This window comes from Globicephala melas, chromosome 16, assembly GCF_963455315.2.
Source record: "Globicephala melas chromosome 16, mGloMel1.2, whole genome shotgun sequence".
NCBI lineage: Eukaryota > Metazoa > Chordata > Mammalia > Artiodactyla > Delphinidae > Globicephala > Globicephala melas.
In genome coordinates this window covers 23,509,506-23,523,242 of record NC_083329.1, presented here as the reverse complement: position 1 = coordinate 23,523,242, position 13,737 = coordinate 23,509,506, and the positions used below count along the sequence as shown (strand labels likewise).

Here is a 13,737-nt window from a genome sequence, read left to right as displayed (position 1 = left end):
CTATTTCTGTCCAAAGTGACTTATCTCATGTGGGAATGAGAATCTCCAAGAAATTCAGCATCTCTAGGATCTTCTTTCTGTGAAAATTGAGGTCTCACTAAATCTTCCCCTCCCTTTCCAGTGCTGACCACCCCCTCAAGTGTCCAAGCCCCAAATCCTTCACTCCAAGACCTCTGTGACTCCTAGAGAAACTGGGGGACTAATATTTTTAGGCAGGCAATGGAAGCCTCGTTTTAGATTTTGAGTTTCACTGAAAGGAGGTGCAAAATAGATCAAAATGAGGGAAAACAAAAGAAGATGCTCCGTCGAGTGATGGACTGTGTGTGTGTGTGTGTGTGTGTGTGTGTGTGTGTGTATGTGTATGTTACTGAGCTAAATCATACTTGCATTTGAGGGCAACCTTGATCCCCTGTCCTCTGCCTTTCCACCCTTCTATGGTCTGTTGTTTTCCAGACTGCTTCCTATAGGAACCTTGAACTTCAGAATCTCCCTGAGTTTGCTCAGAGCTGAAAACACCTAAAGGGCTTTCTCGGCCCCACTCCTGGTCTTTTAGTCCAGATCAGCCCCATCTCCCCTATAAGACCTTCTCTGAACTTCCAGTCTGGGTACGACTCTTCCTCTGAATCTTTGGAGCTCTTACTACCTGCTGTTCCTCTAGCACATAGGCTATTAGGAATTGTTATTTAAGTCTTAATGGATTTTTCTCCTTCTTTCCAAACTGCGTTTTATACTCTCTGAGAAGAGGGACAATATTTTATACACACATTTTACCCTGAACCTTGGCCTTTGCAAATCAAGGGTGCTCGATGTCTACTTGTTTTATTGATTGACTATGCATGTAGCGGTCACTATTTTTTACAAATCAGCTGCATGAATTTTTTTTTTATTATTATTGGAGTATAATTGCTTTACAATGTTGTGTTAATCTCTGCTGTAGAACAAAGTGAATCAGCCATATGTATACATATATGAAGCCTCATGGATTTTTGAGCTCTACTATGATATAGGAAAAGTAGCCAGCCAGGCAAAAACGAGCTTGAAAGAAGGAGTGAAAGAGAGATCTTTGTGCTTATATAATCACTGTTTCTCAGCCAGAATTTCAGGAATTTTTTTCTAAATCTTGGCAGGTCATTGGTACTGCCATTTTCTTATTCATAAGTATTTATTGAACACATACAATGGAAAATATACAGTACTGGGCACTACACTTGGTGTTGCCCAGCTTTCTGCCTTTGACCTTCTAATCTTTGCCCCGCCCCCTCACCCTCTGGGAGATCTCATGATTTTGAGCATCTTCTCCATGTTCTGATGACTCTCAAGTCAACGTGCTATGACCTCTATCATGTACGGTAGACCTACATATCTAACAGCCATCTCAATATCTTCACTTAGATATTCCACAGGTTATATGTAATTGACATGTCCCCCTTGAACTTGACACATTGGTGGCACTGCCCTCTACCAGGTCATTCAAGGTAGAAACCTGGAAGCCAGTCTATGTCATCAAATTAAATGAATCCACAGCCTCTGCTAATATCACCTTATTTCTCAAGTATTTCCTTTCATTCCATTCCCATTGTTATGGCCCCAGTTTAAGGCTTTATTGTTGCTTTCTCTCTATTTAATGTTTTTAATGTAGAAGCACAGGGATGACTTATGAATTTACCAATCTGATTGCCCTTTTCTTAATGCTAATCCTGCATAAAATGATGAACATAGCAGAACTGTTTCTGGGCAACATGACTTAGGATTTAAAATGTTCAATTTTCTTGTTTCCTTTTTCTTTGTATTGCATGAAGTTTTCCGTAACTGCAGGCAGAAATCCAGAATTTTTTTCTAACTGTTCTGAAATACTCCTTTTTAAAAGAATTATTATGCTGGAAACCAATAGAAGTTTTTCTCTTTAATCAGCATCAAATTTTATTTTGTTTGAAAGAGATATGCATTGCCATTATTCAGTAAAGTTTTATTGATCCCCTACTACATTGCAGCCCCCTGTTTTAGGTGCTGGGGTTAAGATATTGAACACAACAAAATTCTTGCTTTTGTGGCATTTACATGCTAGTGGGAGACAGGAAAATATATAGGTGATATGTATACATCCATACATACATAGATATGAAAGGTTGTGAAGGGTAGTGGTCAGTGACCTGTAGTCTGGAGCCTGATGGCCAGCATTTATTCCAACCTTGGTTTGCCACACTTAGCTGCATGACCTTGACCTAGGCCTCGTTTGACTCATCTATAAAAAGAGGATAATTATAGTACCTACTTCATGGGTTGCTAGGAGGATTACATTTGTAATCCTGTAAAGCACCAAAACAATGTTCTGTAAATGTTGCTTTGTATCTTTTTATCTGTCTTCTACTATCATCTGTTTATCTGTCTACAAAGTATAGCAGGTGATGGCAGTGCTATGGATAAAAATAAATGAGGGGCCTTGAATGTTGGGTGCCTGTGGTTATTGCTATTTAGGATGACCTGGGAAAGCCTTGTTGGGTGATGACCAGGGAAAGAGTGACAGAAGTTCGTAGTCAGAGGGCAATGTGGAGCTAGGTCTGTTGTTCCCTGCACTTCCTTGTGCCCCTTATGCAGATGTGGGGTAGGCAGCTAGAAATTTGAGGCTGGGTTTAGAAGCGGGAATGGTGGGAAGGTAGGGGCTGGATATATAAATGGGAAGGGTGTCCGCATATTGATATTTTTGAACTGCAGCATTGAAGTCACCGAGGGAGTAAGTGTAGCTAGAGAAGAGAAACCATCTAAAGACTGAGCCACAGGACACTCCAATATATAGAGTTCAGGGAGATGAGGGAGGTAGTAAATGACACTTGGAGAATATAGAGATTACATCAGGAAGGCACAGGGTGGTAGATCCTACAGGACCTTGAAGACTGTTTTAAGGATTTTTTTTTTACTATGAAAGAGATGGGAAGCAGTTGAATAGCAATGCTCCAAAAAATGCAAAAGGCCAATACTCTTGAGAAAAACATTGAATTTCATGAATCATCAAATAAACACAGATTAAATGCTGTTATTTGCAACTATCAATTGGCTACAATAGAAATAAAATAAAGGATGTCAGTGGATTGCAATTAAATAACTACACATACTGCGGGTGCAAATATAAGTTGGTTGCCCGTCAATATTGAATCAGAGTCTTTTCATTCTCATAGGTGAGTTTGAGGATTGACTGACTGATGTGACAAATATATCTTAGTTCTGACAGTGTATGCTTAGTTTTTAGTTTTAATTGCTTCTTTTTAAGAAAAAAAATCATTATGTGGTCTGTTTTCCTTGCTTTCCTGCATATGTATTTGTTTGAGGATTTTGAATATTTGTTCTAACCAAGCTTTAATATAACTTTATACAACATAGCACATCTTCTACTTTTGTATAATCTATTGATTTCCTCTTGTGACCAATTTTAAAATTAGTGCATGTCCATGCCTTTCTATTTCTTCCCCTCTCTCTTTAATTCCTCTACCACACAGTTTTGGTTGGTTATGTTATCTCTTAGTGTTTGCTTTCCTATAATTCTGTTAGTTTAAATATTTTATTAAGCACTGCTGAAGACAGGTAGAAAAAAAACCAGCATGTGTGTTTATGACCTCCTTCGTTCTCCCTTCTATCCAACCCCAGTTTTGTTAATTAAATCATTTGGAGCATTTATATTCTGCTTGAACCATCATTCCTGCATTTATTTTGATTTTAGTTTTAGGTAAATTTATCCAGTGGTCCTTTTACTATAGTTTTCCCATTTGTTTCTTGGTTGTCTGAAATTTGTCCTTTAGTAATGTCTTCAAGAAAGGTGAATTCCGGAATGTTGAAAATATGTTTGTTTATCCCCTTTATGCTTTAATATCATCTTTTTTTTTTTTTTTTTTTTTTTGCGGTACGTGGGCCTCTCACTGTTGTGGCCTCTCCCGTTGCAGAGCGCAGGCTCTGGACGCGCAGGGTCAGCAGCCATGGCTCACGGGCCTAGCCGCTCCGCGGCATGTGGGATCTTCCCGGACCAGGGCACGAACCCGTGTCCCCTGCATCGGCAGGCGGACTCTCAACCACTGTGCCACCAGGGAAGCCCTAATATCATCTTTTAAGGTATAAAAGATGTCATTTTCTTTCCATAAAAACTTTGCTCCCTTAACTTATTGAATGTTACTGTGTCTGGCTAGTCTCATATTTTCCCTTTTAGGTGTCTTGATATTTTCTCGCCCTTGATACATAAAGTCCTTTAAATATATATATATATATATATATATATATATATATTCACACTCACATATATTTGAATACTATTTACTTTATTAGTGTATGTTTTGTGGTTGTTAATACTATGTTGATTCTTTTCCATGGAATATGTCTCATTCAATTGATTCAATTTCTTCTTCCTTTTTAATTTCTCAAAAGTTTCTGTGATTTATATTTTGAAATATGTATTTTATTTATTATATACATTAGTTTTATTGTTTTGGCTCTCTTCCTTCAAGGCACTTAGGATGTGTACAACAGGCAAGAAAGACAAAGGGGAGACATCTTTTTTTTCTTCTAGTATGTTTAACTCCCTGAGCAAAATGAAATCTATAAAAACAGTTTTACTCATACTGTCCTTGAATGAGTATGTAGCCATGTCCAGGCTCCTCTTTGCCTTTTTTGCTGCTGTTGTTTTTAACTTTTTTCATGAGCTTTGCCAGCTTATATTTTATCTCTTTTTGTTGTCTCAACATATCTCCCCTGAGCTCTTATATTTCTGCTTGACCTCTTCTTTTATAGAGGTGATGGCATCATGTGGGTTATTTTTATTTGTAGCAGTGTGGTCACAATTTTTATTTAGTTCATGGAAACATTTTTTGTTCTATGTCTGCTCTTTGTTTTTCCTGTTCCTTTCTCTCTTTTATTTTGTTGTATTATTTTGTAACTCTTGTGCTGTTTTCTTCTCTCTTTACGTTTTTCATCATTACTTATTTTTTAATGACATGAGCTCGTCTGGCTGAACTATTTGAGGAGGTTCTTCTTGGGGATCAGGGCTCTGATCAAGGCTCTCTTTCAGCTTAACAAGAGTCCCCCTTCGTTCTCAGTGAGGTTCCATATAACTAAAGATTATTAGTCTGTTAGTGGGTTCTTCTTATAAGGTAAAACTGCCTGAGCGGTTCTCTAGCAGCCATGCCTCTCCAGCTTCTCCTTGTCACCAGTGAATTCTGGAAACACTCCCACTGCCAATTCCTGAGCCACATTCCCTTGGTTCCAAATAATAGGTTGTTAGTTTTGCTCCTTAGGAAATATCCTCTTTAGAGAACTCTGTATCTCTAGCTTGATCTAAGATTTGTAGCTGTAGGCATTTTTGCTCTGGTGCCTGTCTGTACCCTGTTCGTCCTTCACTGCCTTTGGCTTCCTTTCCACATTTAGTGTTTCAGGGTTATGTTTTCCTTAAGTATAGAATTTGCATTTTTCTTTCGTGTTTTTCTTGTTGCTCTAGGATGATTTATGAAAGGAAAAGCGGGGAAGCACCATTATTACTTGGCTATTTAAAACCATTTATAAACGCTTATCATGTATTTTCTGAAATGTTGCAGTAACTTGCTAACTAATTTTCTTGCTCCCAGATCAGCACACCTCCAATCTGTTCACAACACTACTTCCAAAGTAATTTATTTAAAATAGAAGTCAATATCCTTGCCTTCAGTGGCTTCTCATCACCTATAGGTTAAAATCCAATTTCCTTAACATTGCCTACAAGCTCTTCTACTATCTGGATCCTACCTACTGCATCAGCCTCATGTGAATTCCTTTCCCACCACTTTTCCCCATATACCTTCCTTTTTATATTTTACCCTTCAATAAAGATAAACTATTTTAGTCTTGATGCATACACCATGTCGTTTTTGCACCATGTCATTTCTTGCCTAATATGCCTTTCTTGTATTCTCTTTTCTGGCTTGGAATGTCCCTTTATCAAATAAACTCATCCTTTAAGATTCAACTTAGACAATGCCGCCTGTAGGAAGTCTTCCCTGACATCCTCAGTCAATCAGGATTAGACCAAACTCCTTTGCTGATTACTTATCCATGTGTATTATGCTTCACGAGCCAGGTCTGTAAACTTTAAGGGGACAGGACTATGTCTTATTCATCATAGTTTTTCCTGCACTTAGCATAATGACTGGAACTCAATAAAAGTTTGTTGAACTGAACTGAACTGAGAAGATAAGACGCGTCCTTATTCTCAGGGAGTGTAGTTAGTTACTTTTTTAAAGCAAGGGAGTCTTGTTTCTCCAACTAACAATATAAGACAATTTAGGGTAATTGGCAATTGCTCACTGTATAAGAAATTACCATATGTAGAATGTCTCTGTATTGTTATAGAACTGCTGTCCAGGAATTATCCATTATATTATTCAATGTCCTTTTTATATTCATTCATTTAAATGTATTCAAATACATTCAGCCCAGTGGGGAACACAGACAACAAAGCAATTACAATGGAGTGTGATGAGAGCTGTATTTGTGGAAAACATGCATTGCTCTTGGATTGAGGAGGAAGGGCTCTTCACCTTGCCCTGGGAGGAAGGTCAGTACAAGTTTCCTGGCAGCAGGACTGTGAGTACCAGTTAGACAAGTGAAGGACAAAGGGCACTGCAGGCAGACGGGAAGACATAGGTAAAGTGAGGGAAGTGAGAGACCATGGTATTGGGTTGGCCAAAAAGTTCGTTCAGGTTTTCTGTTATGGAAAAGCCCAAAGGAACTTTTTGGCCAACCCAATATATCACAACCTCTATCTAAGGACAGCTGTAATTATGGGAGGGAGCGAAGTGGCTGGAAAGTAAATTAGAAAATTGTCCTGAAGAGGTAAACCTTGTCTATTTCTTTTAACTGAATACTGATAATTTTGTGTTTCCCTCTTTGCAGTTGCTAAAAAGCTCACAACTGATTTTTTGGGTCAATTTTAGCAGTTTCCCTGCATTAAGCTTTATGCTCTTCTTCTTCCTTTCTCCTATACCACTGGCCATTTTTTATGACTTGGCAGCTTTCTTATATTTTTGCTTGATAATTGCCTTTTTTTTTTTGCGGTACGCGGGCCTCTCACTGCTGTGGCCTCTCCCGTTGCGGAGCACAGGCTCAGCGGCCATGGCTCACGGGCCCAGCCGCTGCGCGGCATGTGGGATCTTCCCGGGCCGGGTCATGAACCCGCGTCCCCTGCATCGGCAGGCGGACTCTCAACCACTGCGCCACCGAGGAAGCCCGTTAATTGCCTTTTTTAAAAAAAAAATTATTGGATGCCATCTCAAATACATTTCTGCAATCAGTGTGGGTCTTTATTTTATTTTATTTTTTTGGAGAGTATGAGTTTTGAAAATTGAAGTGGGGATCAGTAAAGGCTTTATGGAAAAGGTAAGATTTGCACTGCAGTGATGAATATCTACCTCTGAAGCAAGGAAAGAGCAAGGATTTTTCATTCTGTTCATTGAAATAAAGCTTCTTCAGAAGACTTTTGTGGGCTTCCCTGGTGGCGCAGTGGTTGAGAGTCCGCCTGCCAATGCAGGGGACACGGGTTTGTGCCCCGGTCCGGGAAGATCCCACATGCCGCAAAGTGGCTGGGCCCGTGAGCTGTGGCCGCTGAGCCTGCGCATCCGGAGCCTGTGCTCCGCAACGGGAGAGTCCACAACAGTGAGAGGCCCGTGTACCGCAAAAAAAAAAAAAAAGAAGACTTTTGTAAGAGCAGAAAACCCTCAGACCAACAGTAGCTTTCCTCCATTGTTTAAACCCACAGATTTGTATCTGAGCAAGATATTAGGGCATCAGTGTAGGTGGTTTTCTTCCTACCCTGGCTAGAAGTCTGCCAAAGAACGGTTTTGGGAAAAGCTATAGCGCACCTGGGCTTGGGTCCAGCCCAGCCTTTGTGGGTGACATCCCTGTGGAGAGTTGGACACCGAGGATTATGCTGCCACTGAAAGTCTTGCCATTTTTCCATAGTTTGACTTTTAAAGGGGAGACTTGCAAAAGCAGATTATTCACTTCTATGCCTACAATTTGAATAGCTAAATAGCAGCAGGATGGGCATAAGGGGCTTTGGTGTGTTTGGTTTTTCATAATTTTAAGGGATTTACCACTTAAATTTTCTAACTTTTAAAAGTATTGATATCTTATATTTTGTTTTAGTGCTACCGGAGATAGAACTCTAAGGGAGAAAAAACCTTGCAGAAAAGGAGACCAGTCTATCCCCTCACTCTTTCCTACCCTTTTGTGCCCAATGTTTCTCTTGGTGGCTCTTACATTGGCTCTTAGGGAACTTGTCTCAGATGCTAACAAAAATGGAAGAGAATGGGAGCTCAGGACCCTTAGCCCTCCTTAAAAGTATAATTCTGCTTTTGTTTGCTCTGTATATCAGCGTCCTTAATACTTTTATTTGACAAAAGGAATCTGCTGCTAAGAAAGGTTTGAAAACCACTGACATTTTTATAGCACTGCTGACTGCATAGGTCAAAGTCAGGCTTTTGTGTGTGTGTACAACTGAACCACTAGGAATTCGGGTGACATCCAGGCTTATATCCTCTCTCTGCATATTTATAAATGAGGTGCATGTATTTAAGGCGTAATTATTTACCCACAGTGAGTCATTCTGTACACACGTATATGCATTTGAGAGTGCAGTTTAAATAACCAAAAACCTAGCTAAGCTCTTCATAATGCGCTTCCCAGGATATTAATTTTGCATAAAATATTCACCCTCTCCCATTTGTTCCTCTAAAGGAAAGCTTCCCAGGCCCAGTCATAATTTCCTTTTTCTGGGCGTGATGTTATTATTTTTTACCCTGTATCCTGTGTGGTAGGAGGGCCCATAGACGTATTCATGCAGCTCCTATAATTTAGATCCCGAAGGTTGTGCCTCCCCTTTTATTTTTTCATTGACAAAGAGGTAAAGGTAGCCATCTTGGTGGTTTTGCTTAGGGAACCTAGTGTTTGATCTCCTGCTCTTGGGGGTGCTGAGCTGGAGATGTACAGAAAACTGTGAAATGTGTTAATCTGTCAATGCCTTTCCTGTGCAGGAGGCCCAGGTCCTGGGGTTTTGTAGTAAAATCAAAAGGAGCTAATTCTTCCCCAAAGAGCCCTTGTTTTAATGGGAAAGTGTCTGCCTGAAATGCCTCCATTCCACGTGGATAAAAGAGAAATCGGCTTTCCTCTGTAGGGGCAGAGGGAGAGAGAGATAAGTTGGTTTCTGTGTCGTGAGCCAAGATGGTTGGAAATCTTGTCTTTTCTCCTTATGGAGTAGCTTTTCTAGTGATTATTCTGGAGAATAGGTAGTTCAGCCGTGGTTAGCAGTAAAATCCCTTCAGTGATATGATTCATACCCTGGCTATGAGGGAGTGTGTTGAAGAAATAGGAGCAGAGCCCTAATAAGTTATCACAAGGGATTTGTATGTCTTTCCTGAGCTACGTGAAGCCCGGTCCTTTCCTCTCTTCTGGCACAGAAGGTGGCCTTTAATGTGGTATGGGTTCAGTTTCACTGCATGCAATTGAATTTAAAAAAAAAAAAAAAAGCAAGTATGATACTGACCTATCTTCAGATATCTAAAGTATAAGAGAAGAAACAGATCCATAATTAAGATCCAAATAAAGTACTCCGGAGGGATGGACAAAGCAGAAAATTTGAAGGAGGGAAGAGGCCATCCCAGCCCTGCCAGCTCCTTCTTCATATCCACCAGGAGACCAGTAACAGTGCAGGACCATCTGCTATGTAATGCCCCTTTTCACCCCTGGTGAGGTTGTGTAGAGAAGCCCCCTCTATAGCAAGGAAATCTGAGGGTGGAGCAATGCCATACATAAGAGTGGTTCTCAGATGATTCCAGTAGTACAGTGAAACCAGTGGGTAGTTTAGATACAGGTTGCTGTTCGTTTTTAGGAGTTGTGTGTATAAACATAGAAAAATAGCACCATTGTACTATTTTTGTGCGTTGGGAGATGTTCTAGAAGTATTAGCAATTAGCAAGTACAAGTAACCAATTAACAGATATTTGTTGAGCCGCTAGAAATACTCCAGGTGCAATGGAGCATGTTAGAGATGGAGGACGTTGTCCCTGCTCTGTAGCAGTTTATGATTCGAGTAGCTAGTGGTCTGATGTGGGGAAAAGAACCCTGAACTCAGAGACCTGGGTTGTAATTAGGAATCTGCCACCTGCCAGCCAGGGAACACTGGGCAATTCACTTGCATTCTTAATTTCCTGATCTTTGTAGAATGGAATCATGCTACCTGCTCTGCCTAAATTGGAAGGTTGTTGTGAGGATCAAGGGAGATACTACTAATGGCTTTGGAACGCTTTGAAACTACTAATGGCTTTGGAATGCTTTGAAAATTAGGAGCCCTGTAAAATGCAAGAATCAGAGACTAATCCACGTGCAAAACTCAGCCTCACTGTATTTTGTGTATGCACCTTCTCTTTGAAGGGTTTTTATAAGCCTATCCCATAAAAGCTTACTAAATCTTTCCCCCAAATTCATTCTTTAATTATTCATGGCTTCCAGTCATTTATCGACATATGTGCATAATAAAATCGTCCCACATGTCTTCCATAGTGTTGGTTATCAAAGAAACCAACTTTTAATGATACACATATCTGTGTATAGATAACTGTAGATATCTTTCAAGACTCGAGTGCCTTCTTGTAGCATCTTGGTCCCCAGAGCCCTGGGTTTTGATACTTTAAGAGCCCATTTTACACACCTACATGAGAGGTAGAAGAGCCTCGATGATGTGGCTACTGTATCCCTAATAAATTGTTATCTTTCTGAAAGAAAAACGCCCTGAGGCAGAAATTGAGTGTAATTATTAGAAGAAAAGCTATTTGGCAATATTTTAAATGATGTTAATTTGGCCTTAATGGGAGAGATTTTGAATGTTAAATAGCAATTTCCTCATTAGGGGCACATTTACAACACAGGAGTTTAAAGAAAAATGAAAGAGTTTCAGAGATGATCTTCAAAAGAAATCCAATAAAAACATCTTCAGGTGAATATCCTTGAAGCGCTTTCAAAATCTTGAGTGTTTTTAACAGGCAGCACTAATGGAAGGTCTTTATTTATTTATCTTTTATGTTTATCAGAGTATAGTTCATTTATAAGTTGTGTTAGTTTCAGGTGTACAGCAAAGTGAATCAGTTATACATATACATATATCCACTCCTTTTTAGATTCTTTTCCCATATAGGCCATTACAGAGTACTGAGAAGAGTTCCCTTTGCTGTACAGCAGGTTCTTATTAGTTATGTATTTTATATATAGTAGTGTGTATATGTCAACCCTAGTCTCGCAAGTTATCCCTCTCCCTGCTTATCCCCTGGTAACCATAGATTTGTTTTCTACATTCGTGGCTCTACTTCTGTTTTGTAAATAAGTTCATTTGTACCCTTGTTTTTAGATTCTACATATAAGCAATATCATAGGATATTTGTCTTTCTGTGTCTGACTTCACTCAGTATGATGATCTCTAGGTGTATCCATGTTACTGCAAATGGCATTATTTTGTCCTTTGTTATGGCTGAGTAATATTCCATTGTATATATGTACCACATCTTCTTTATCCATTCCTCTGTCGATGGACATTTAGGTTGCTTCCATGTCCTGACTATTGTAAATAAACACTAATTATTAGAGAAATACAAATCAAAACTACAATGAGGTATCACCTCACACTGGTCAGAATGGCCATCATCAAAAATGTACAAACGATAAATGCTGGAGAGGGTGTGGCTAAAAGGGAACCCTCCTACACTGTTGGTGGGACTATAAATTGGTATAGCCACTATGGAGAACGGTATGGGGGTTCCTTAAAAAACTAAAAATAGAGCTACCATATGATCTGGCAATCCCACTGCTGGGCATATATCTGGAGAAAACCATAATTCGAAAAGATACATGCACCCCAGTATTCGTGGGAGGTATTTAAATAGCATGTAGCTGGGCTGTGTCTCTACACCTATAATGATATTAGTGGCTTGATGTAAAAGTTGTTAGTATTTGAAATACTTCCATGAATAAACACAAAACGGTGATCTGATCATGAAGTAATAATATTTAGTTGACCTTTGTGTTGAACATCTGTGTCCCATTTCCCATGCTTCTGGACTTGGGGAGGCTCACGACAGACCCCTCAGTCATTCCGGTGCGGATGCATACCTTGAATTTCAAGGCTGTTGAGATCCTCTGGGACAATTTGAGCAACAGGAGTCATGGGCCGGTGGATAAGGACTCCTCTCTTCCTGAGTCAGGAGGGCCTTCTGAGCCTTATCATCTCCATAGGGTCCCCAGTAGAACTGAGCCCCAGTTGCTTATAATAACGACCAGTTCAGTAATGCACCTTGGGATGGCTTTCCCTTCCTCCTTGTTTCCTGCTTCCTAGTTCCACCACTCCTGTTCCCTAGAAACATTTCTCAAAAAATAAACAAACAAAACCCAAACAACCCCCCCAAAAAAATAAACTACCTGCACAAAAGCCCTTGTCTCAGGCCTTCATTCTGGGGGGAACCCAACTCAAGACAAATTGGAAAGACTCTCTCTTTGAGTCCCTGCTGTGCATACAGGATTGTAGATAGGGTGGACTCTACAAGACAGAAAGAATCACTCGCATCCCTGGATAAAATTCCTCAATCCAAACACCCATTCCCAGGCCTTCTAACTTTTCAGGGACCTGGCTTATTGCTTATCCTTCTGTCCCCTCTGCCTTAAGCTTATTCATCCCTCTTTCCGACTTTCCATCAGTGTTTAAATATTTTAAAATATCTACCATCCTTAAATTAAAACAAAACAACAAAACTTTCTTTGAACCCCATACTCCTCTCTAGAAATGACCCATCTTTCATTCACGACCAAATTTCTTGAGAGCACTCTACCTTCATTATCCCATTTTCTCGTTTCCTTCTCTCTTTAACCCACTTGAGACTGACTTCTGCCTCTGCTACTTCCTTGAAATTACCTTTGCCAAGTTCATCAAAGACATCTTTGAATGGTATCTCGACAACACCACTCAGTAATGATATTCATGGACTCGTCTGCAGCTTTGGAATCTCCTGACTGCTCCTTTCTCCTTGAAGCAGCCTCTCTCCTTCGCTCCTTTGATAATGATCAGTCCAGCTCCTCTCCCTACCTCTTCAGTCTCTTCTTCTTCCTCTTCTACGGAGGTACCTCTTCCTCTGCCCACCTTTTAAGTATTTTCTCTGAGAATTTAAAATACTCTCTCAGAGCCCTCACTGGATTCCTTTTCTCTGCTCACGTCCTGCCCTCTCTCTGATCAATCCCTCCTGTCTGTTCCTACAGCAGAACATCAATTACAAACCAGATGCTGATGATTCCCCAGTGTCTCCTGCTGAGACAGAGTGACTCCTGGGAGGGGCTCTGTATTTACAGGATGTCCATCAATCCTTTCAGCATAGCGATCTCTTCACTCTATTCAAAACTTTGCTGTGTCTATCTCTAATAAATGATTCCTGTTTGCTTCTTCCCAAGAGATCTGCTGAGGCTCCATGGCAGTTATAATGCTTGTTGCTTCCTAGGCCAAAATAGCAAGGAGTGTTTCCCCTTAGTCTCAGAGAATTGTTCTGTAATTAGCTACGTATTGGAACCTAAGTATTTGCCTTTCTGGTAGTACATGGTTGGGTATGTCTGGTTTAGGGGTGTCAGTTTTGTTTTTTTCTCATTTTGTGTATCACCTCTGAGTAATTGGTAATAGCTGCATAGAAGACTGTGTTATCA

General features: G+C 40.1%; 1 protein-coding gene across 5 annotated transcripts in view; it reads left to right on the top strand.

Annotated features, from left to right (window-relative positions):
• SORCS3 (sortilin related VPS10 domain containing receptor 3) overlaps positions 1-13,737 on the top strand; it is a 612,586-nt gene that overhangs the window by 471,863 nt on the left and 126,986 nt on the right. The window lies entirely within an intron of this gene.